This window comes from Coptis chinensis, chromosome 4 (genome assembly GCF_015680905.1).
Source record: "Coptis chinensis isolate HL-2020 chromosome 4, ASM1568090v1, whole genome shotgun sequence".
NCBI classification, from domain to species: domain Eukaryota; kingdom Viridiplantae; phylum Streptophyta; class Magnoliopsida; order Ranunculales; family Ranunculaceae; genus Coptis; species Coptis chinensis.
The window spans coordinates 3,258,589-3,280,801 of NC_141459.1; the positions used below are offsets into that span (position 1 = coordinate 3,258,589).

The 22,213-nt window shown below is 34.9% G+C and overlaps 2 long non-coding RNA genes across 5 annotated transcripts; one reads left to right on the forward strand and one right to left on the reverse strand.

Moving 5' to 3' along the window:
- Positions 1–5,339: 5,339 nt before the first annotated feature.
- On the forward strand, positions 5,340–7,172 carry LOC147501243 (uncharacterized). Of its 4 annotated transcripts, none has more exons than XR_015221290.1 (3): positions 5,340–6,261; positions 6,544–6,712; positions 6,804–7,172. It is a non-coding gene; the product is annotated as an uncharacterized LOC147501243 (long non-coding RNA). The 4 variants fall into 4 exon arrangements; XR_015221288.1 differs by having other exon boundaries at positions 6,561–6,712; XR_015221291.1 differs by having other exon boundaries at positions 5,340–6,244.
- A 1,186-nt stretch (positions 7,173–8,358) lies between these two features.
- Positions 8,359–13,245, reverse strand: LOC147501244 (uncharacterized). The gene is made up of 3 exons (XR_015221292.1): positions 13,162–13,245; positions 12,055–12,270; positions 8,359–8,730 (listed from the first exon to the last, which is right to left on the reverse strand). It is a non-coding gene; the product is annotated as an uncharacterized LOC147501244 (long non-coding RNA).
- Between the last annotated feature and the right edge of the window lie 8,968 nt (positions 13,246–22,213).

A 22,213-nucleotide genomic window follows, 5' to 3' on the forward strand; every position in this document is an offset into this window, starting at 1 on the left:
TATTTTTGGGGCCGGGGCGTATGGCTATAAGTAGAATTGAATTTTTAATTTTTAATTATAATAAATTTGGAAAGAGAAACTGCCAAAAAAAAATTAAAAATAAAATAAGACAACTCAAAAGGGAAGCTCCACCTTCTATTTCTCATTTTTTAAGCTAGTTTTTCTTTGTTTATGTGTTAATGAACTATCTGAGATAATGGTTTCTAAATATTTTTACCAAATGAATATTTTCACATACAAAATGAATTACAAATACCATAATAGATTATTTTCAGTCTATTTGTAATTTAGAGTTACAGGTATATATGGTACTTAGATGATGGGACTGTGATTGGTGACTCAGAGCAGGTCACGAAAGTGTTACACATTATCCGAGAAGTAGGGCCATTATTAGGGCTCGTTTTTAATGAAACCAAGATAGAGATCTTTTGGCCATCAGTGGACCCACGACGCTCTAACCCCGCTCTTTTCCCTGTTAGTATATCTCGGCCATAGCTTGGGGTCAGATTACTTGGTAGAGTAGTCAGCATGGACACATCCTTTATCTCTAGGTCTTGTTCGTAAGCGTGTTGAGAAAAGTCTTAAGTTGATGGATACACTACCGCAACTGAAAGACCCATAGTGTGAACTGACACTCTTACGTGCATGTGTAGAGTTACCTAATTAAGTTGATATTTGCTCTACGTACTTGTCCACCTATTCATTTTAGGGAAGCAGCAAACATGTTTGACTATGGTTTCCGGTCAGCTATTCAGGGCATTGTTGTTTCTGATAGACCTGGTTTTAGTGATCTCCAATGGCGTTTGTCGACCCTTCCACTCTGTCTTGGTATCTGTTGTGCAGAGGATGTCATCATATTTTCTTTTTTAGCTCACGGATTCAGACCGAGGAGCTCCAAAACCACATTCTCTACACCAAAACAGTTTTTTTGTGACACTGGGTTTTTTTCATTAGTGACACCAAATTGTTGTCAGGAACGTTGTGACACCATTTTGGCGTTACTAAATTGCTAAAGCCATCACCATTTTGACAAAATAATTTTGTCAATTAAATTTTGAAGAGTTTTAAGAATTATAGTGACGGCAAGAGAGCGTCAAGGTGTCTAAGATGCAAAAAATTACAACTTAAGGGACCGTGTCTTCTCTCGAATAAATTATAACTCAAAATCAATTCCCAATTAATACTTCATATCTTCTTCAGTCTTGGCGGAAGCCTACTACAGTAAGATTATTATAGGACTTGAGAAGGAATTTAACTTGCCAGATCGTTAGAAAGCTGTTATTAGTTATATAGAATCTGGACATGCCTAAGGACTTTCTCCTTGTTATTCCTATAGATGATCTTGGACAACGTATATCACCGATTGAGTATCGGGCTATCAGTCGTTACCGTTTCATGATCCCTTTGTATATTGATGGTGATCGATGTCCTGTCTGTATGAAAAGTTGCCTTGACACTTTTGGAGATCATGCAACACAATGCAAGCACTTTTCAGGGATTAAATACATGCATGATCATGTACGTGACATTTTATATGATGCGGTTTGGCGTGCTGGTATACAAGTGAAGGAGGAGGATCCTATCAATTTCCTCACTGACCTTAAAGAAGGTAGATCGACATATATATATATATATATATATATATATATATATATATATATATATATATATATATATATAACCCGGCTCCTAAAAAGACCTTAAATAAGTACCAAATCTAAAACACCCACAACTTCACCTACAAAATGATTTAAACCCTAATCTTTTGTGCATATGATCTGCTAACTATAAAGAACATCTCTACAAAAATTCAACTCGTTTGACAATTTCTAACACTGGCAAAAGATGAATGCAAAAACTAGATATTTCTGGACCTTTATATATATATATATTCAAAAGTGGAAAACAATTTTATCTATGTTAGAGGATATCAAACGAGTTGAATTTTTGTAGAGATGTTCTTTATGGTTAGTAAATCATATGCACAAAAGATTAGGGTTTAAATCATTTTGTAGGTGAAATTGTGGGTGTTTTAGATTTGGTACTTATTTAAGATCTTTTTAGGAGCCGGACTGTATAATTGGTGTGATGGGAACAATTAATTGGTGTGATGGGAAACATGCATGTGTGGATGTCATAGGTTTTATTAGTTGGTTTTGGTAATAGAGTTATTAGAGTAAGGCAAGCAACTATTAGTGCAGCTACAGCGAAGGTAGAGTAACATGAAGGAGAGTACTTCGTCCTATTTGCATTTGATACTATACATTTGGTTTTTTGGCTCCAGATGTGGTTGCATTGCTTAGGAGGGTGCAGAAAGTGTTAGACAGCAATGTGATGACATGTGGTTCTCATGAATATGTGTTTAAGAGGATTATTGGGTTTGATATTCAGAAGGGGATAGCAGCGCAATTTGTAGCGCGTTTGACATCTAAATCATTTGTTTGATTTATTTTTCATATCAATAAATATATTATTTGAAGCGGACAGATGGACGCGCAGGTTTTGGCTTCCCTTGACCAAGACCTCACTTCGTTCGGAATTGTTGTCTTACTACATTAGGCCTTTTTTGTGAACTTTTAGCTGATTCATCTTACTCGTCCATATTTATTTATTGGATCATGTTAGTCAAACCTTTTGGGTTGGGCTATCAACAATTCAATAGAACCAAGTGGAAAACAATTTTGGTTTGATTGAGAACTTGTAAAAATAGCTCAACTTTCTTTGCTGCTTAGAGCATTACCAATAATGTCTTGTGTAAATTTACACAGTCACATAGGAGCCACATGTGTTTTTAATAGAGATTTACACAATATGTCTAATGGGTAAAAATACACATTCAAGAGTGAGCCAATGGAAGCTTTTTGCAAAATGTGCAAAAACAAATTATGTTGGCTTCCCATTAGTTTAAATAAAGAGAATATAAAATTTGTGGATCGGAGTCCCATTTTTTTAAGTAGTGGGTAGTTAGAACTAATTTAGATAAAAAAATGTGTAAAACTATTTTCATTTTTAAACAATCCATTTAAACACTTCTAAGTTTAAAATCATTTTACACAATTCCATTGTTAGAGATTTTTTAGTGAGAATTGTGTAAATATACACTAAAAGAATTTTATACAATCCCATTGGTGATGCTCTTATATATGAGTTATGACTTATAGCCATGTAAGTTAAATGTCTTAACCATAAACCTTGATCAATTTTGTATGAAAGAATTATCTTCCTCCTTATTATAGGAATTTATACTGGCTAAGATGTAAATAATTGTGATTTTTATGTGGAAAAACGCGTGCAATATATAGATATACTGTGTTAAGTTGGCTAACGTTGTTATATTGTGATACGTACAATCTAACTAGATTGTTTGTATGTATATTTGGGTTAATTCGAGGAATATAGTTTATGGAGGAACCAATGACCTCGTAATTCACACAATTGTGCAAACTACAATATATTCTTCTCTGGCTTTCAATAGATGAGTTATGGACTTATGGGGATGGTTATATGAACTCCACTTAAAGTTACTCCAAACAAACTCCACCACTAAATACAATGAATTAGAAGCTAATTTTTGGTGGAGATGTTCTCTACATAATAGAGATTATCCTTGCAAAAAATCAATTCATTTGAAGATGTACAACCTCGTCAAATATCATTTATAATGTTTTGAAATTATCCAACGGCCCATATTTGTTTAATTTCGGTATAACTTTTGACAAGGTTAAACATATTCAATTAAGTTGATTTTTTGTGGGGGCGTTCTTCATCATATTATGTATATCTCCACAAAAAATTAGCTCTCAATTCATCTTATAAGTCCACTATTAGAAGTGGAGTAACTTTTGAGTCACTATAAGGTGGAGTTAGTATAACCATCCCCATGAGTTATATGACAATTTATAAGGACTCTTACAAATTACTGCTAGTGGTGTCAAATGGGCTGGGCCGGGATGGCCCGACCCTCAACAATGAAGTCCTCATGCTTTGAAGGCCGGGCCAGTCCTACTCTCATTTACCTCGAGGGCCGGGTCGGATCGGGCTAATGCTTAAATCTCGAAGCCTTTACCCGCCCCTCAACCCTCTCGAGAGGGCTTGAAGGACCAGGCTTGAGGGCCAAACGTGAGGGCCGGATACTGTGTTATACATTTGATTTACAAAATAAATTTAGAAACATTAGTTAAAAATAATAAAATCGAATGCACTTCACAATTAAACTTTCAAACTACTAAAAAACTTGTTAAAGTTGTATTAGTTAATTAAGATCAGTTAAATTCATTTCATAAAATATTATAATGAAATTTTAAGGTTGGCAAACTTAATAGATAAACGTTCTTTTAAGTGATTTTTAGCATATTAATGCTAAAATGAAATATATTGTAAAAAAAATTTAATAAAATATATGTAATAAATGTTGAGGGACTAATGAGGGTCGGGCTTAAGAGAGGGCTTAAGTTTCAAAGTCTAGGCCCTTACCCTCCCCTCAAAGGCTTGAGGGCCGGGTAGGCCCAGCCCACGAATGTGTGAGGGCCTCATTTTGAGGGCTTTTTAGGCCCATGGGCTAGGTCGGGGCAGGTGGGCTGAGGATTTGAGGGCCATTTTGACACCCCTAATTTACAGCAACACTACTCTAACAATTGATACCTAGCAGGGGCGGCCCCGGGCCTATGCAATCTAGGGCCTTGCATAGGCCCCCAAACAAAAACCAAAGCCGAGGGCCCATTCAACTTTAAAAAGTCTACTACATTATTCAAAAAGTCAAAAACTAACAAAAAAACCCAATCCAGTGCGAAAAGCCCATATCCTAAAACAGAAAAAGAAACCAATAAGGCCCAATTTTGAAGAGTTTGCATTGGGCCTTATAAAAATTAGGATCATACCTAGTGACCCACTAGTTTACGTATATAACATATTGATGAATGATGATACAGAACTAAACTATATCAACTTTACTAGTACAATATTCTTTGTAATTAATCTCATACGTACAGGTTAATGGATATATACATATTACATGTATAGTACGTGCTTGAGTAGGCAAGGCCAACATCTAAAGCTAAACCCGATTCAAATGGGCTCATTTATTATCTATATCTAAAAAAAAGAGTCCTTTAATGGAGGATTTTCTCTCTTACAAGACTCTAATATAAGAGTTAGTTTTTCCCCCCATGACACTATAATATAAGAGTTAGTTTTTTCTCCTCCCATAAGACTTTAATACGAAAAGATAGTCTTTTTCTAAATAAATTTCACGTACGTTATAGGGGCATTTTGGTCTTTTTATTATCTATAGTGGGGGATATTTTAGTCTTTTCACTTTTTAACAGCAACTACAACTGAATTAGAAAATTCTAGAAAACCAAAAGACCAGAAACCTTCGTTCCCCATTCTCTTCTCTCTTTCTCAATTTTCATTCTCGCTCTTCCAAATTCTCGACAAAGAAGAAAGAAAACCGTGCAAAAATCAAAACCCACTCACCGAGGGGTATCTTTCCATATTTTTAAAGTCAAACACAATAAGAGCAAAACATCATCTCTATCGAACACCATTAAAGAAGAGCTTGGATAAGAAAACGCCATGGAGGATCGGAAGAACTCTTCACCTCCTTCGCCCTATCAAAGAATCAAATAATAAATTTGATTTATTTGAGCTTTGTTTTGTAGAATTTATATTTAGGTTGTGTGGTGCATGTAGCATTTCAATGGCTATTGTTTGTCCTTTGATTTGTAGTGCTGTTACAAAATGTCACGTTTATAAACTACCCCAATTGCCTTAAGCTATTTTCACCATTTTTGTTATATCAATTCTATATCCTCAATTTTTGGTTACCACAAAAATAATGTATTGTGTTTGGTGGTTATTTGTCCTCAATTACTGTGTGTTTTCTGTTGTATACACTGAAAGGAAGTTAGGTTATGAGTTTGCTAATAAAGGTTAAGTTCAGAAAAATGTAAGTCATTTTTTTGTAGATATGATTATAGTCATCATCTTGGATTTGATATACTTGACGTTCTACTTTACAATAATTTTGACTCTTAGGCTACTCCATTTGTTGCAATGGGTTTAGTTGGAGATGTTGTTCCAATGATTGTTATAATACACAAAAAATTTATTGATATTTCAACTAGAAAGTTTTGCAAGCTCCATTGAAATGAACAAAGGTTGAGAATGAGATGCTGAAAGAATGCTTATAATTAGCCGAGTGAGGAAAGGCTACAACACTCTACAGATGTAATTGGTGGCCAATGTGAGTTACATCATTAGGTAAATTCCATTAATTGTATATATTTTATATGTCCAATACATCTTAGTAGGAAGAACATAGATAAGTAGTTTACACTTTCACATAAAAAAAACACGAAGTTGGTGGAAGTTTAATTGTAGATACCTTAGGCAGTTCGTAGATTTAGACCCTGCTGCAGTCATAAGAGATGAAAGTGATATGCCACCACTGGCATCAGAGTGATAAAACTGTGATAACTTAACATCACCACTTAACAATGTAAAAGTTATGTCAATTGAATATTGACACCATCCTTATGGTAGCAACAATGTTGTCGCAGTGTTTTAACAAGATGACATAAAATTTAGCCGGGAAGAGAACTTGGGCCATGGATCAAGTTGGGGTTCCAAGATTAAATGGTGAAAAGGGTGTCAAGTTAGCCACCAAATCACTTTGCGAGTCTCTGTTGGAGATGGATTTGAAGCTCAAATGGTAAGTAATACATGGATTTTGCTTTTATTTGAATACTTTTATTCCGATCTACTTTTGATGTTGTCTAATTAGTCTGTGTATTGGATTACAGAATTCAAATGACTGATTGATGGATGTCAGTGGACGAAGTATGGGTGAAAGATGGCAAAAGGGAACTCATGCCCTTGAGCTTATTCTTGGGCTACCATGGTGACCAAATACCTTGTTCACAAACAAGTGCAAATAATGAAAGTGGATGAATAAGTTCAAGAAAATCTAGTATGGTATCAATCTAAATTTTTGTAGATGATTGTACAAGATTGATAGCAACCTATGAAAGCAATCACAATCATCTACTCACTCCAGCAGCCATGTCTATGACATTGATATCTTCTATTATTTGTTTTCTTCTCCTTCAATATGTAAATTGTAAACTTCAGTGCAGAACTAATAAGTGCATCAATGTTATCCTCACTTAAAATATTTTGTTACTTTAGTATAACTTGAGTTGGATTGATTTCCCCAATTTTGTCTTCAGATGTTTATGACAACATCCAATATATTAGGTCAAGAACAAGGTCTTCCCTATATATACTCGGACCTCGAGCCATGTTGTTCAAGTTGCGTAGAGTTAAGTTTGAGACATGTTGTTCATGGTAGCGTAGGCTTTTTAAATTTTCATAATGGCCTTCGTTTGTGGTGCGTGTGCTGATGCCCAGAGGCATAGCTTTGAGGTGGCATCGAAGGCACGTTGAGTTAATGAATCCAATCTGAAAAATGAACCTTGAAATTCTTTTTAAATAACCAGAGTCTCACGTGAATGTAAATTGTTATTTGGTGAAGAGCCTATGGTCACTGAACTGCGAGGGGAAATTGTGGTTTCTTGATATCAGTACATCTCTTACTATTGTGTGAGTTAGTGACATATTGAGAGATCAAATGCAAGCTCTATTTACTATCCATCTTAAATTGCAATTTGATCTCGCATCTCTCACTTTCGCATTAATCTCTGATCTCGCATCTCTCACTTTCGCATTAATCTCTGATCTTACTAATATTGGACATGTAAAGAGGCCACAGTGAATTTAGAGAAGTATAACCATAGTTCGGGATTTTGGAATTATCGGAATTCCGACAAATCCAAAAACCGAAAATCATCAAATTTCGACCCCTATTATATTCGGAATTTCAATTGATTTCGGAATTATTAATATTTCGACTCTATATTTGGAATTCGTTTTTTGAAAAACCAAAATATTGAACGGAATTCCGAAATTTCTGCACTTATTGTTAGTGTCAAAAATTAGAAGATTGTGTTTAATTGCCTAATATTCTATTGCATGACCTTAGACAATTAAAAACTTTTGTTTAATCCAAAATTAACTATATTGGTTATTGAAATCGAGAAAATAACCCATATAATTTCATGCAACAAATAAAAATCATCCCATGTCTGACGCACAAAGCGCGTGCACAATTGCTAGTTTATAATAGAACCACAGACTTTAGCCGTCATTTATGGGAGAGATTTTTCGTCATTTATGGGAGAGATTTTTCAGTGGTTCTCACTGTCATTTATTCATTTAGTATCCTTTTTTTTCCTGCTGTACCTGATAGAAAAACATGTATTCATATAACTGTAAGGCTGTAACTAAACTGTACATTCATTGAATCAAATCAAAATATTTCCATTAAATACTTGAAACTTCAACAAAACAAATCCCATCCAACAACTTTGTACACAACCAAGTTTTTAAGATAACTTAAGAAAATAATTTAGATTACATTAGTAAAAACTTTAGGCCATGTAATAGTAGATCCCACGTCAATGTTACCAAAAGTCTGTCCTCTAGCACCAAACAACTCAGTGTTAAATTCCAAGATCTTGTCCACTATGAACCGATATGCATTCTCATGTACATCCTCTCGATCACCAAGCATTCTTCCAATGGCAACCACTCTACCCCCGATGCTTGCAGCTCACATGTTTGTACAGAATGTGATACCATTGGTTATCTAGACAATGAATGACCTGTTGTCTGCGACGAACAAGATATGAAGTAATAAGAAAATCTCAATAAGGCAAACATGCCAACTAGCAGATTCATATGTAAAATCAAGAGTTGTATAACAAATATATAGCAATATTACATATTTATAGTTGAAAACTTCTTGCAGACTCAACAAGGAAAATATAAACTTGGCAGCTTTATTTATATATAAGCAAGAGGGAATTAAAGCAAAAAAACCAAGTCATTTACAACAACCCAAACACTGAAAGAAAAAGGGAAAAATCCAATGTACTAGACAAATAATCTACCCCTCACCAGCTACTTACCTCTACTTTCTTAAACTCCTAAGATCAAGCGTACACTAGTACAAGAAAAAGACTCACAGACAAAAAAGTGAAACTTTCAAAGCATAAAGGTTTGAATGTGACTTGATGCAACATGGAGATGAATGTTGTGACTTGATCAAACAAAGAGGATCATAAATTGAGGGCTAAGGGGTGGAGTCACTCACACTTTCCTCCCTTAGGGGCCTCATGCTACTTTTATTTAAGGTGCTTCTTAATCTAGTAGTACAGTAAGCATATGCATCATGGACTGAGGCTTAAGAAACAAATAAGGTAAAGGCATTTGAATTCAAACCAGGCGCCAGTAGTTGTTGACCCAGTGCCAGGCGCGACTTTAGTCAATAATAAGTGTATGCGGCCGCAGCATATCGAGATCAGGGCCTACCTACAATAGGAGAGAAGGTAACAAAGGCATAGGTTAGAACAGGGGCTGATCCTGCCCTAGTTAGACTTCCTAAGTAATACATTCTAAAGCGCTTGGCATTCCTTCCAGTTCAAAAGTCAGCACCCCGCCTAGATCGAAAGCCAGTACCAGAGGCAAAGGTTAAGGCAGAGAGAGCTAAAGCATAGCCATCTAGAGTGGAAGGGAAGGCACCATAGGCAGGGGTTAAGAAAGCAGTCAAAGCAAATCCTAAAACATAGCCGGTAGGAGAGCCAGAGACAAGGAAAGCTAGAGTAATAGTCAGTATATGAAGCACCCCTTCTAGTTCCTGTTAGGGATCGAGACTGAGTTTACCTTATTTATTGGTAAATAAGGTAGGCACATTTTGGATAACAAATTTTTATAGTCATAGCTTATTCTAGGTCCCATTGAAGTTGACCCAAAGAGGCGAGAGAAGCTATACAACATATACAAGGGAAAGCGTTAGCTTGGGTTTCACTCCCGGGAGTTCCAAAACCAATAGCGGGGACAAGTGTTGGATCTGGGGGACAATTCCTCTCTTAGAGCAAATCCAATGGGAGGCTATATGGGCTGCTAAAGGCAAATATAGCACCCCAACCACAAAAATGTCATTCCAATGGGGCTGCTAAAAGGGTCTTAAATTTGGAATGAGTCAAAAACTCAACCAAAGTTAAGACCTTCGCTAGCAACTGCTATAATAAGTTCGGGAGACGGACGACATAGTTTCTGTCGTCCGTGTGTTAAATTTCGACAAACGGCTTTAACTGTGCCATCTGTCCAAAAAAATTTCAAAAAATAATGGACGGATGGCAGAAACTATGTCATCCGTATCATTTAGCACTTCAAAATAGACAACGCAATTGGATTGGTTTTTTTTATTTTGGGGAGCCAAATTTGGCTAGGCAAGCTAAAAGGCCTATGTGGCACTTTTAGCAACCCAATTTAGCAGCTCTCCATTGGACTTGCTCTTAACTGCGCAGAAATATGAACATAACACGTGCATTCAAACACTCGCGCCTATAGGATGGTGCTACCCCAGTAAGAAGTTTGTGAGGTAGGTAAGGACAGAAAGAGATGAAAACAACAATCAAGATTTCAGAATGAACCTCACTATCTATTTTTCCCTCACACTCTATTTAAGAATGAGCCGGAAAAGAAGTAGTCACTATTTGTTTTGTTTTGACAAGGTGTATTCTCTCTCTCTCCCTACTATATTTTAGGGTTCTCAAAATAATGATTTTGTTATTTTCCCAACTGAAATTTAGCGCGAAGTCTAATTTTTCAAGAAATAGTAGAGCGGGAATGAGCCTGTGGAAGCTCCAAATTCTAATAGAAAAGTATGACAACTATTGAGTTAGACAATGACAGCTATTGGCTTCTGTTTTATTACAAAGGCTATTAACCATCCTGTTTATTCCCGATTGCAGCTGTCGTTTTTTGGCCAATTTGGTGTAGTGACGGTAGGTTTTCTAACCAAATTGTCATTGCTAAAGCTTTTCCTTCATTCATCAAAATGGCACACCACTTGATTATTTGAAAACTACGATATGTACACTTTCTTTTTCATGTACAACCCAAAGTCCCAATCTCAGCCTAACTAGGAGTAATTATAGCGCGAACTTGGTAAAAATCCTAATTTTCAGCAAACTAGAATTCCGATGCGCTATCTTCCGAATGACACAACTTTTTATATAGGTATCCAAAAACAACGAGGCTTTTTGTGTTGAAAAGCTAACACCCAGAACTTAATTTCTTATATTTTACAAAAAAAAAAATCAATCTCTTTCTAAATATGCGAAAACTAGGCTTGAACAAAGTGCGCAGAAACTTATTTCTGACGCACTATTTTCTGACAGCCTAACTTCCAAACACCGTAACCATATTCACAAACCTCGGAATGTGATGAGGTCAATTGGATTGGAAAGCAGACTTCCAAACCTTACGTGTTTAAAGGAAAACCTAACTTAAACTCGAAATATAAGAAAATCAGTTCCAAAACAAGACATAAGTATAAGTGTTCCAATTTTTAGTTTCATGAATGGTTCAAATTGTTCAACACATAAAAGTGAATACAAGTCACAAATTCTAAAATTAAAAGTTCTGACATTTCAAAATTTAAGTCTAACATTGCCCACATAAGAATATAATGATCCAGGCCCTCCTACATCATTTGCTAATCCATGACCAAAGTATATACACATGGTGACAACCACCTTGACAGCAAGGTATACGAACCAAAACTGATATATAGAACAGAATGCATTGAAGAATCAACAAGTATACCTCAATTACTTAGCAAACCATACAACCAGTAGACTTTCATTACCTTTATACAAGAGGATTTAAGAGATCACTCATCATCTTCGGTCAAAGCTCGAAGCAAACAATTAGCAAAGACATCATTTAAGTGTAAACACCATCAATATATATATGAACTCAAACAATTAAACCAACTAAGCAATATTCATTGATTCAAATATCATCTCCACCTCAGTCTATATTTCAATACGACAATAACCATATATAGATAAAAGCAAATGATATATGTAAACCCAAAATTTCAATTTCAAAATCCACAAGAAAATTGGTAGAATGATTACTCACCTGTTGGCAAAATTTCTAACTCCTACCATCGACGCCAAACTCCCGAGACCTTTAGTTCAATATCGTCGAAAATCTTCATTTTCATTTTCTTCTCTTTCTTCTTTTCTTCTTCTTTTCTTCTTCTCTCCATTATGTCTCTTCCTCCCTATTCTATTTCTCTCCCTTTCTGTTTTATTCAAAACCACCGACACCTACTCCTCCATTTGTATAAGTGAACTTATACAAATCAAGTGTCAAATAAATATGACAATGTGATCAGATACCAAGTATAAGAGTCCAACCAACAAGCCATATAATCCATATCAAACAATTGAACAAAGTTACACACAAGTTGGACAATATTATCCTATTAATCTCCCAACACTAGACTCAAAAACAAACTTATTAACTTTAGACCCACTTCTTACAATCAAAGCATCACACAGTGAAATCTTTGTACATAATTCTTCTGGTGTTAAGTTATACGAACAATCCGCGTCGTTGCCAAAATCCAAACGACACACTAAACTAAACCTCAAACAAATTATTTTCATCACATATACGATACGATATATTAAACACATTATTTCCATATTGCCAAACATTCACTACATATAGCCATAACCACTTAAACAGTTAACTACACACAAAAAAATACACTCGAACCTACTTTAGCCAGCACAAATTAAACTTCAAATTAACTAAACCAAGTAAAGATTAAAACTTTCTTCATGAAAAACTAAATCAATACTTTACTAAGTTCCATTTTCTCCGTATTGTAGTGTCATTGGTCCCTAACAATAGACTAACAAGGAACTGTCATTAGGTTCTGATTTCAACAATCATGAAGAACATACACAGAGATAAGATCAAAATTACAGACAAAACATTCCTTTAAATCATGAAGAACATATAATCTATATTAACAATCGTTAAGAACATACGCAATTGCTCTACAAAATCGACATCTGCGTGGAAAAGCTAAGGGAAACAAAGGAGTACCTGCTAATTGGATAACCAAAACCCCAAATTCAAAACCGAATAACTAATAGCAAAAAAAACTAAAGAATTGAAAACTGAAGATCGAATTGGAAGTGTTAATTGTAGAAAAAGAGAGTATATGATTACCTGAACCAAGCTTTGAAATTTCTCTCTCTCTATTATGTTTTAGGGTTCTCAAAAAAAGTTTTGGTTATTTGCCCACCGAATTTAAAACAAAAACTCAATTTTTTTTAAAGCAGCAGGTAAAACGATTTTGTATAATAGATAAGGAGTTTGATTTTCTATAAAAGGAAAAAAACCGAAATTTAATACAAACGAAAAGCGCGAGCTCAATTTTTTTAATTAAGTACTTTAATAACTTTAAAATTTTTAATTAATTATTTTGCGAAATATTAGAGCGGGTAAAACGGGTTTAAAACGAGTTTGTAAAAAATCTCTGTTTTAAACGCGTCGAAATTATAATTTATGAGTACTAGCCTTGCTGCCCGACCTGTGGTTGGGCCTACTATTTTTAAACTTACAGTGTCTGGGCTGTTAGTTTTCAGGCTAAAGTATTTTGGTTAATGTACTTCATACAAAAGCGCATGAAGTATAATGAACATGTGGTAACAATTTCGTCAGCCACTTTGAGAGTTCGAGTTATTCAGAATTTCAGACAGAAAGTGGGGCCAAATGCATCTTTTCATTAGAGGAGGGCTATTTTTTATGTGCTTAATGCAGGAGGGAAAAAGAATAGAAGAATAGCACCTCGATTTTCTTGCAAGCCTCCTTGGTTTGCAAACCAATTTGGGTATACTTCTTAATCATCAATATGTGATTTTCAAGTTGTGAGTGGGCCAAAGTAAGTTCTTCCTTAATCTATAGCTTCGAGGAAACTTCATGTAAAAGCGGCAAACTCTCCATTGCCTTCTTACTTTTCTCTTCTTAATTTCTAGATGATTCCAGCTCATTCAGGAGCTTGTTGAACACTTGAAGCTGCAAGTATTTCATTGTTCAAAGCTTGCACCATCTCCACTTTGACAATCTCAAGCTCAATAGTCAGTGATTCAACCATTCTTGGTTTCTCTAATGCCTCTTGTTTGGCAGTATCAAAATCCCCCATCTAGTCTTCAAGATCCCTTCTCTGTCTCTCTACTGATATCTCTAAGGATTCCACCTTTCCTCTAAGAGATGCAACTTCAGCTTGTGTCCTACAATAAGCCACTCTATCCTTCTAACTACTCCATCAAAGTAGTCAAAGACTGATGCAAATCTCTCTAACTGATTAGCTTCATGAACGTGACTCTCAAAGCGGTTATGATATGCTTTGTGTGAACCAAATGTTTTGTGTGGAACTGCTAACGGAATGTTTTGAACACAGTTTACAATTTACACATACGCAGTGCGTCAAGGTCCAGTATATCTGGTAATTTTCATAGACCTGGCTGGATAGCTAATATGTGCTAAAAAACTAAAATTTGTGGGCGCTGTCCTAGTGTCCTGCTTGTCAACAAATTTAAAACCACAACTCTTCAAAGAGACACACGTGAGCTTCTATTCGACGGGCTAAAACTCTTAACGTTTCCTATATATATTTGTTACTGAAGTGAATAATATATTTGAAGAAGCACTCTGTAGTACATGTATATAGTATGCATTCCTACAATGCACATATAATTCGAATCTAACTATTTATTTTCACTCTGCAGTATGATAACTTGATAAGCAAACTACTTATTAAACATCTTGTACCAGTACCAACTTCACTGAACATATTGCCATGTGGGGATATTCTAACAGCGTGCAATATGATTTCTTTAATAGAACGTCGATCTAATTAATCAGTGGTTCCATCTTCCATTCCTCAATTACCAACTTAAATGCATATGATTCGGCTTTCTTAGCATTAATTACCTCAACTATAAGTTGTTTCTCAAGTTCTTGTTTTAGTTTGTATATGTTGGAGTCGGACAGCATTGATCTCATTCTTCCATTCCTCTTCAATTCCCTCTTTTGTGTTGCCTCTATTCCTGCCAATTCCAATTCATCAGCCCGGAATTTCTCAATCTCAGTAGTCTCCTCCGCTCACTTTTGAGAAACTAAAGCTTCTCCAATCTTTTCAGTACCTCAGCCAATTTCTTCATGGCCTTCAACTCCTCAAGAGCCAGAGCCTTCTCTTTCTCCACAGATGCTAACTGATCTTTTGAGTTCTCAAGTTCCTCTTGAACCTGACTCAGCTATGCCGGCATATATGATCCTTAATTAAATGAAAGTTGTTTTGAACTATATCTTGATTTTGTAAGTCACCCATTCAAGCAATAAATAACCATAACTCAACATACATATCCTATATCGGCTTAAAGATAAATAAACTTAATGGCAGCTAAGTCGCCCATAATCTTGATATTTAAACCTAAAAATTGAAAAATAATATAGTATAAAGATAAAAACTAACAATGGTTTTAGATCCAACATTGTCGTCCCACAAATTGAGAGTGAATTCGCAGAGATTGTTGTTTCCCGCAACCATGTAGTTCATCTGGAAAGAGTCACCAGTATAGTCAATTATGGAAAGAGTCACCAGTGTTACTACATGTATATTTCTTGTTAAACTATGTAGAAGAACCACTAACAGATTTAACTTTGTGAATTTTTACTTTTTTTCCCCTACTTATATACTACACATGTTAGCTGGAAACTCATTAACCAAAATAAATGTGAAATATGGATGCAAAATGTGAAATCAATACGACTTGATTTGATTATTCTTCGTGTTTTTAATTCAAGCTAGCAACTGTTGAGATCATACTCTAGTTGTATTTTTTTTTTCCAGTTTATATATGCTGAATAAAGCATTAGTTTAATATATAGGTGAAACATAATGGTATAAAAATGAATGATGAGAAACTTTAACATCTTGTACAGGTTCTCCAACATTACAATGGATTATACATAAGCAACTTAAAATAGGTAAAGTGTGGGCACCATTGATTCCCTCTCTATGCTTGATTCAAGTGATCGTACTACTACATCACATCATTCGTTTACATAAGAGAGACATTGCCTATAATTCCATTAAACAAAAAATCGTGAGTGTTATGATCATTGGCGCTATGTAATCACATATATTCCTTTCATCAACTCCTCATCGTGATTCTATAAAGTGCTTTATAGCATGTTGCCCTAGATTTAGAGTCATATTGCACACCGCCTTCAAAATTCAAAACAGAAGCTCTTCATCAATTGTTACATATGCAACATACATGATGGGAACACATTGCAGAAATATATGTTCCTCTTGCAACCTACAAGGAAAGAAACATTGTGAATTACGTATACCCATCCTGAAATCTAGAACTCAAGTCCTGGTCAGAGAACGTGTACATATTAGCACTTGAGATTCCAGAAATTCTAGAAAGGAAAGTAAAAGAGAGTGAAAATTAACCTACTTGTAGATAATAAGACAAAGGCAGTAGAAACTGCATAGCATTCTACTTTAACCAAGACTCTTTTACTAATGGATGAGAGCAATTTTAAGAATTAGAATCTCGTGATTTTTTTCAAAGGGATTACCAATTGAATCCAATCAATGATCATGGAGATATACATTGCTAATGCAATATTTGCGAACTACTTCCAAGTGTTGAAAAAGTTAATAACGTTGTTCACATCAGGTTAGCTAGAAAACAAAGGTTTCAGGAAACTTGGAAATCTACACACCTTTAACTCGTGAGTAACATTCAGACTGACCTTGAACGCCTATTGTTGACCTGAAGCTCCTAATTGCTCTTTTGTGATCTTTAAGTACTCTTCAGTGGAATACAACTTCTTCATACGTATCATCTAAATACATTGCTAAAAAGATTAAAAAGAAAAAGACATGTTATGGTGGAAAATACATTAACCCAAATTAACACATTAACCTTAATAAGCACCAAAAACTTATGCTTAAGTTATAAATATGGCAAAGTAAATACAAAAGACAGATAAAGAGATGGTGCATCTAGGCATTGGCAAAATAACCTAATTAAATGATGGAAGACAGATTCTTCACCTTCCCAGCTTTACCTATAGCCTTAAAAAAAATCCAAATCACCTACTTGTTAGTGATTCAAAGGAAAGACCAACAAACAAAGTGCAGCAACATTCAATTTTCATCATTATCAGCAACGTAACATCATCCGATCACAACCATCATAAAGGGTCGACTCTACAACTTGCTCTAAGGTACTCACCCATATCATTCTAAAACTTAGGTGGCAAAGACCACCCCCTTTTTTTCGTAAAACGTGGTGATGATTACAACATAACACTACAACAAATAGTGCTTCTCGACCAAACATACTACATACTACATAGACATGCAACAACCAACTTCTACTTGTATAAACTAAGATGACTAATAATATCTTAAAAAAGCAATATACAACGACAATCATTGCATTTCCTATACAAAGGACAAACATTGTTTCTATCGCTACCATTATTACTGGAAAAAATGATATCAAAATTGTAAATTCATATAAGTAACACAAAAACTAACTCAAATTATTTTGAGGAAATTTACCTTCAATAAACTTCCATGACCAAATGTAAAAGATCATAAACAACTACACCCCAAACCAAACAGATGCAAAAAAGTTCGTAACTCCAAGTAATTTGCAAACAAAGTCATAAGTTCAAATAATGAACTTCATTATTTTAATAAAAAATCTCTTGTGCTATGTTAAGCCCAATGGATTTCTACATCCAATGCGACAATGCTGAACCAAATTTAGATAACACCGCTGAAAGATTACAAACCCGTTTGCTATACTAATTGTGAACCAAATTACAACACAATGGAAGTAGGAGAAGAGAAGAGACCATTTATCCCTATTCCAGCAACAAAACCATAAAACATGAACCCATTTTATGCAAATTATAAACCAACTCTAAGATCAAGAAAACCAAATCAACAAAAGAATATGAATAAAAAACAAAAGTCTACATTCAAAAGGAAGACATAAAATAAATGAAGTATACCTTCAAACGCTCGAGACCTCAACACTAGCAATTTCGTGAGAAAAAATTTATTTGTTCCCGACTCTTTTTCTCCGGGTGTGGCCGACTCTCAACTTCCAAAACCCATAAACAGTTTAAATATATAGATAATTAAAACCAATAAAATTTTTAACTTAAACAAAAGTCATCTTCATTACAAAATTTACAAATGAAAATACAAAAAACTTTGTCTCAACGGAAACTCTATATCACCTCAAGGGAAAACAAAACATATCCTCGAAAAGTGACGCTTAACGCCAACCACAAGCACCAATCTTCTTCAACACTAAACCCTGTCAAGACTTATCAAACATTCATTTATCGAACACACCCGATAAACAAACATGCAATCGGTCGAACAAAAAATCTTTGGTGTGAGTAGCTAAAAATACAACCTATTCTTATACAAAATATATACACAAACCATACGGCTGTTAGTTCCTCTATCGAGGCGCCTTAACTTTTAACGACTAATAAAACATCTTTAAGTACAATAAGTAAGGCAAGTAGTTCTTCCAATGAGGCGTCTTAACTTCCCACTAACCACACAAACAAATCATACATGCGATAATAAAAGGCATTTAGTTCCTCCACGAGGTTTTAGGTTCTAACTAAACTATAACCATATGTTCCTACAATCATCTATCTAAAGATACATCATTAACAAACACATTACCATAATTATATTATTTAAGGCTTTCTTTCTGCGTGTCCCTAATATCAATCGTACATCTATGTCTTACCTAGTTTCTCGCTACCACAATCGCTACCCAAAACATGTACATCCACATGCCTCCCTTTACATAATGTACCACTCCTTTTAGTGAACTACCTCGAATAAGCCGCGACACCGTAACCCTCACACGAAAAAGCCATTATGTAAGTAATGTCACTATTCGCATAAAATATCGATCGCGTCTCGTTCTATTTTTTAACGGAATAATCAAGCCACTATTCGCCACGATTGCCCAACACATGGGTCAATCAACATCTTATATATACACCCTACACAAGGGCCAATCATATCACATACCAAGTGTTGAAAATCACATGAGTTGTGGTAGTCAGGTTCTAAGATTTTCGTTACGTAATTTATTCAGGTGTCATTCATTTATGACTCATAATCATTCCACTATATCACGTGTAGGTAAATTACCTTATTGCACTACGCCACAATATTTAGAAATATCTTAATTATATCTCATAACCATTTTCATTCTTTCACGTGCCAATATATTATTGCACTACGCCATAATCTCGTGGGAAAATATCCACACGTACTATACTATCTCATAGTAGTATCTCACATATAAAATAATGTAGTGTTTATACCTTTATTTCTCCAAAACTATTGCATTTAATATATATATCCCAACATATTATATAATGTCACAATATCAACGTCAAATCTTAATTAGATAATGACCACCAAATTTATATACAAGCTTCCACAAAGATTTTAGCATTTGATTTGTCCATACCCTTTTACAACATAAAATGTAAGCACAATTAAAATGATCCACAATCCTTGAAAGCCCAATATATATATCTTTCATACCATTTCACGCCAAATCTTAATTAGATAATGACAAACAACGTTATATAATTTCCGACAATATTTTATTACTATATTTGTCCATATTATCAAATATGTGAAAAACTGGAAAAAGTCAACACTCCACAGTCAACGATCAAAGGTCAAAGTCAACGGTCAAAGTAAATGGTCAAAGGTCAAAGTCAAAGTCGAAGTCAACACGTCATGGTCAAAGTCAACACATCACGGTCAAAGTCAACGGTCAAAGTCAACAGTCAATGGTCAACGGTCAAAGTCAAAGTTGACACATCGTGGTTGAAGCCAAACTGTCGTTTCTATGTTCAATCAACAATCATGGTCATGGTTCATGGCTAAAGGAGCAATGTCGTCATGGGCTCATGACCAAGATAATGGTTCGGACCAACCGGGTTGCTTCCAAACCCTCAAACCTTAGAACCCAAAAGTCTAAATGTTAAAAACACCAACTTGGATCTCTATAAGTCTGGGTGGATCCGCCCCAAACATATTAAACTCGCCCAAAAGGTTAAGTGGTTGGTCCCCAAATTGAACTAAACCGCCCAAAACTAATCCAAATTGGTCCAAAAATTAGTTGAACCGGTCCCCAACAACTTAAAAACAAATCGGGCCCAACCAAAACAAAACCATTGGCTTTCTATGAAGCCCAAGCCCCAAAACAAAACCCCTACAACTTAGTTTAACACCAAAAACTTCGTTTCATAACTCTAACACTCCTTCCTCAACCGGATCGATATCTCGCCCTCCAATAAACTTCCAAACTTCCACCGCACCCATTAACCCCTTCAACAACTACCAACAACACCCGCCCAAAACCTCAACAACCAACATCAAAACAATCAACAAAAGTAAAAGCGATTTGAACTCAAGTCGCCATTAATGACTGTTTCGAGCTCCTGCATATTCAAAACCAACGTTTTCAATTAATTACATAAAAGTAACTATACTAACATCTAACCATACTCAATAATTCCACAGGATCGAAAAAAATAACGAATACGTAGATAACACGAAATGAAAGATACAAAGCTTTTGCTAAATAGAGTAAAAATATAACTACTCACTTTAATGAACGAAATTGACTTGATTCCTCTAACCTAACCCTAATCGTCGGCTTCAACGCTTCGAGCAGCAAACAAACTTCTAGCTCTGCCTCCATTTTTAATATTTTTATTATCTTAAAAACCCTATTCTCTAGAACAATGTGTTTATATACTTGGGTTTGAAACCCAAGCCCAACACAGACTCGGGCCCAAAAACCAGGCCCACGTATCCCGAATTTAATCCAACCAATTTTAAATAAATAAATAAATAAATAATAAATATATATTTTAAAATACGTGTGTTACACCTATGTTTATGAATTTTTTTAGATTTAATTAACTACTAACGTTATACACTACTTGAATAACAATATATACCTAGTAACAAACTGATCATCCACTGAAGTATATTGAAAACAGTTGCAGGCCCCGACTGTAGTTTGAACTCTAATGGGTTGACCCTCTGCAAGACAAAAATGATCTAAACCATGTGACCATGAAGTACACAACATATAAAACACAACACAATGAATTTGCAAGCCCTAGTCATATATTTACAATGGCATGAGAAAATCAAACCTTCTAAAGAAATTATAACTCATTCCTTCGTTTTTCTCAAGTAGTTGCCTCATTTGCATGCATTATATGCACACTGAATGAATGATGTAAAAAATAGAGTAAGAAACTAAGAATACATCAGCTGTGTCGTAGCATTTTCAATGGTTTTTTGGGTTGGAGAGCTCTTGTTGTCAATGCCCACTCCAACAAATTTCTGTATGCAAGTAAAACAACCCAAAGCAAGAGCCTTACTTTCTCAAACTTAAGCAAACTGCCCCACATCCAATACATAATAACAAAAAAAGTTCACAAATCTTTAGCTTTATTTTTTAAGGAGAATAAAAAATAGAATAAAGAAACTGATTGAAAACCAATTTATTAATGGAAACATATTTTTTTAAAAAAAGATTAAACTAATAATAATCTACATAGAAAAATTTGAGATCATATCACCTTCAAGGTTATCATATGGTTAATCCAAAGCTCTGAATATGCCAATTCTCTGGCATTGGTAGAGATAACTTTCAAACCTCTACACCAACCACCAATAATCAAACCTCCAATCCAACAATAGTTCAATGGACTATATATAATGCCTATACAAATTTGAAAGTAATTTTTGGATATCCTTGAAGCTTCCTAGTGCCTTGTGTTAGTGTGGTTAATTTATGCGAAGTAAATTTTGCGGCTCTAGCAGCTATCTTAACTAATTCTACTGGCAACAACTTGTAGTCATGTCGCTGAATATCTTTGAAAGAAATTAAAAAAATCATTGCACTGTTGGTAAGAATAATGAAATCAAACCCACAAATTTTGGGTTATGTGTATCCAATCAAACAGCTTCAGTTTTTTAAAAATAGTAAATATACCTACAAAATCAAATAAATTCAGTTAAAAAGTTTGGAATTTTTTTTTCTATCAGTCCAACTTCCAAATCTCCATTTTAGCACAATATTTCCCCTCTTGAAGCTCTTCATGAATCCCC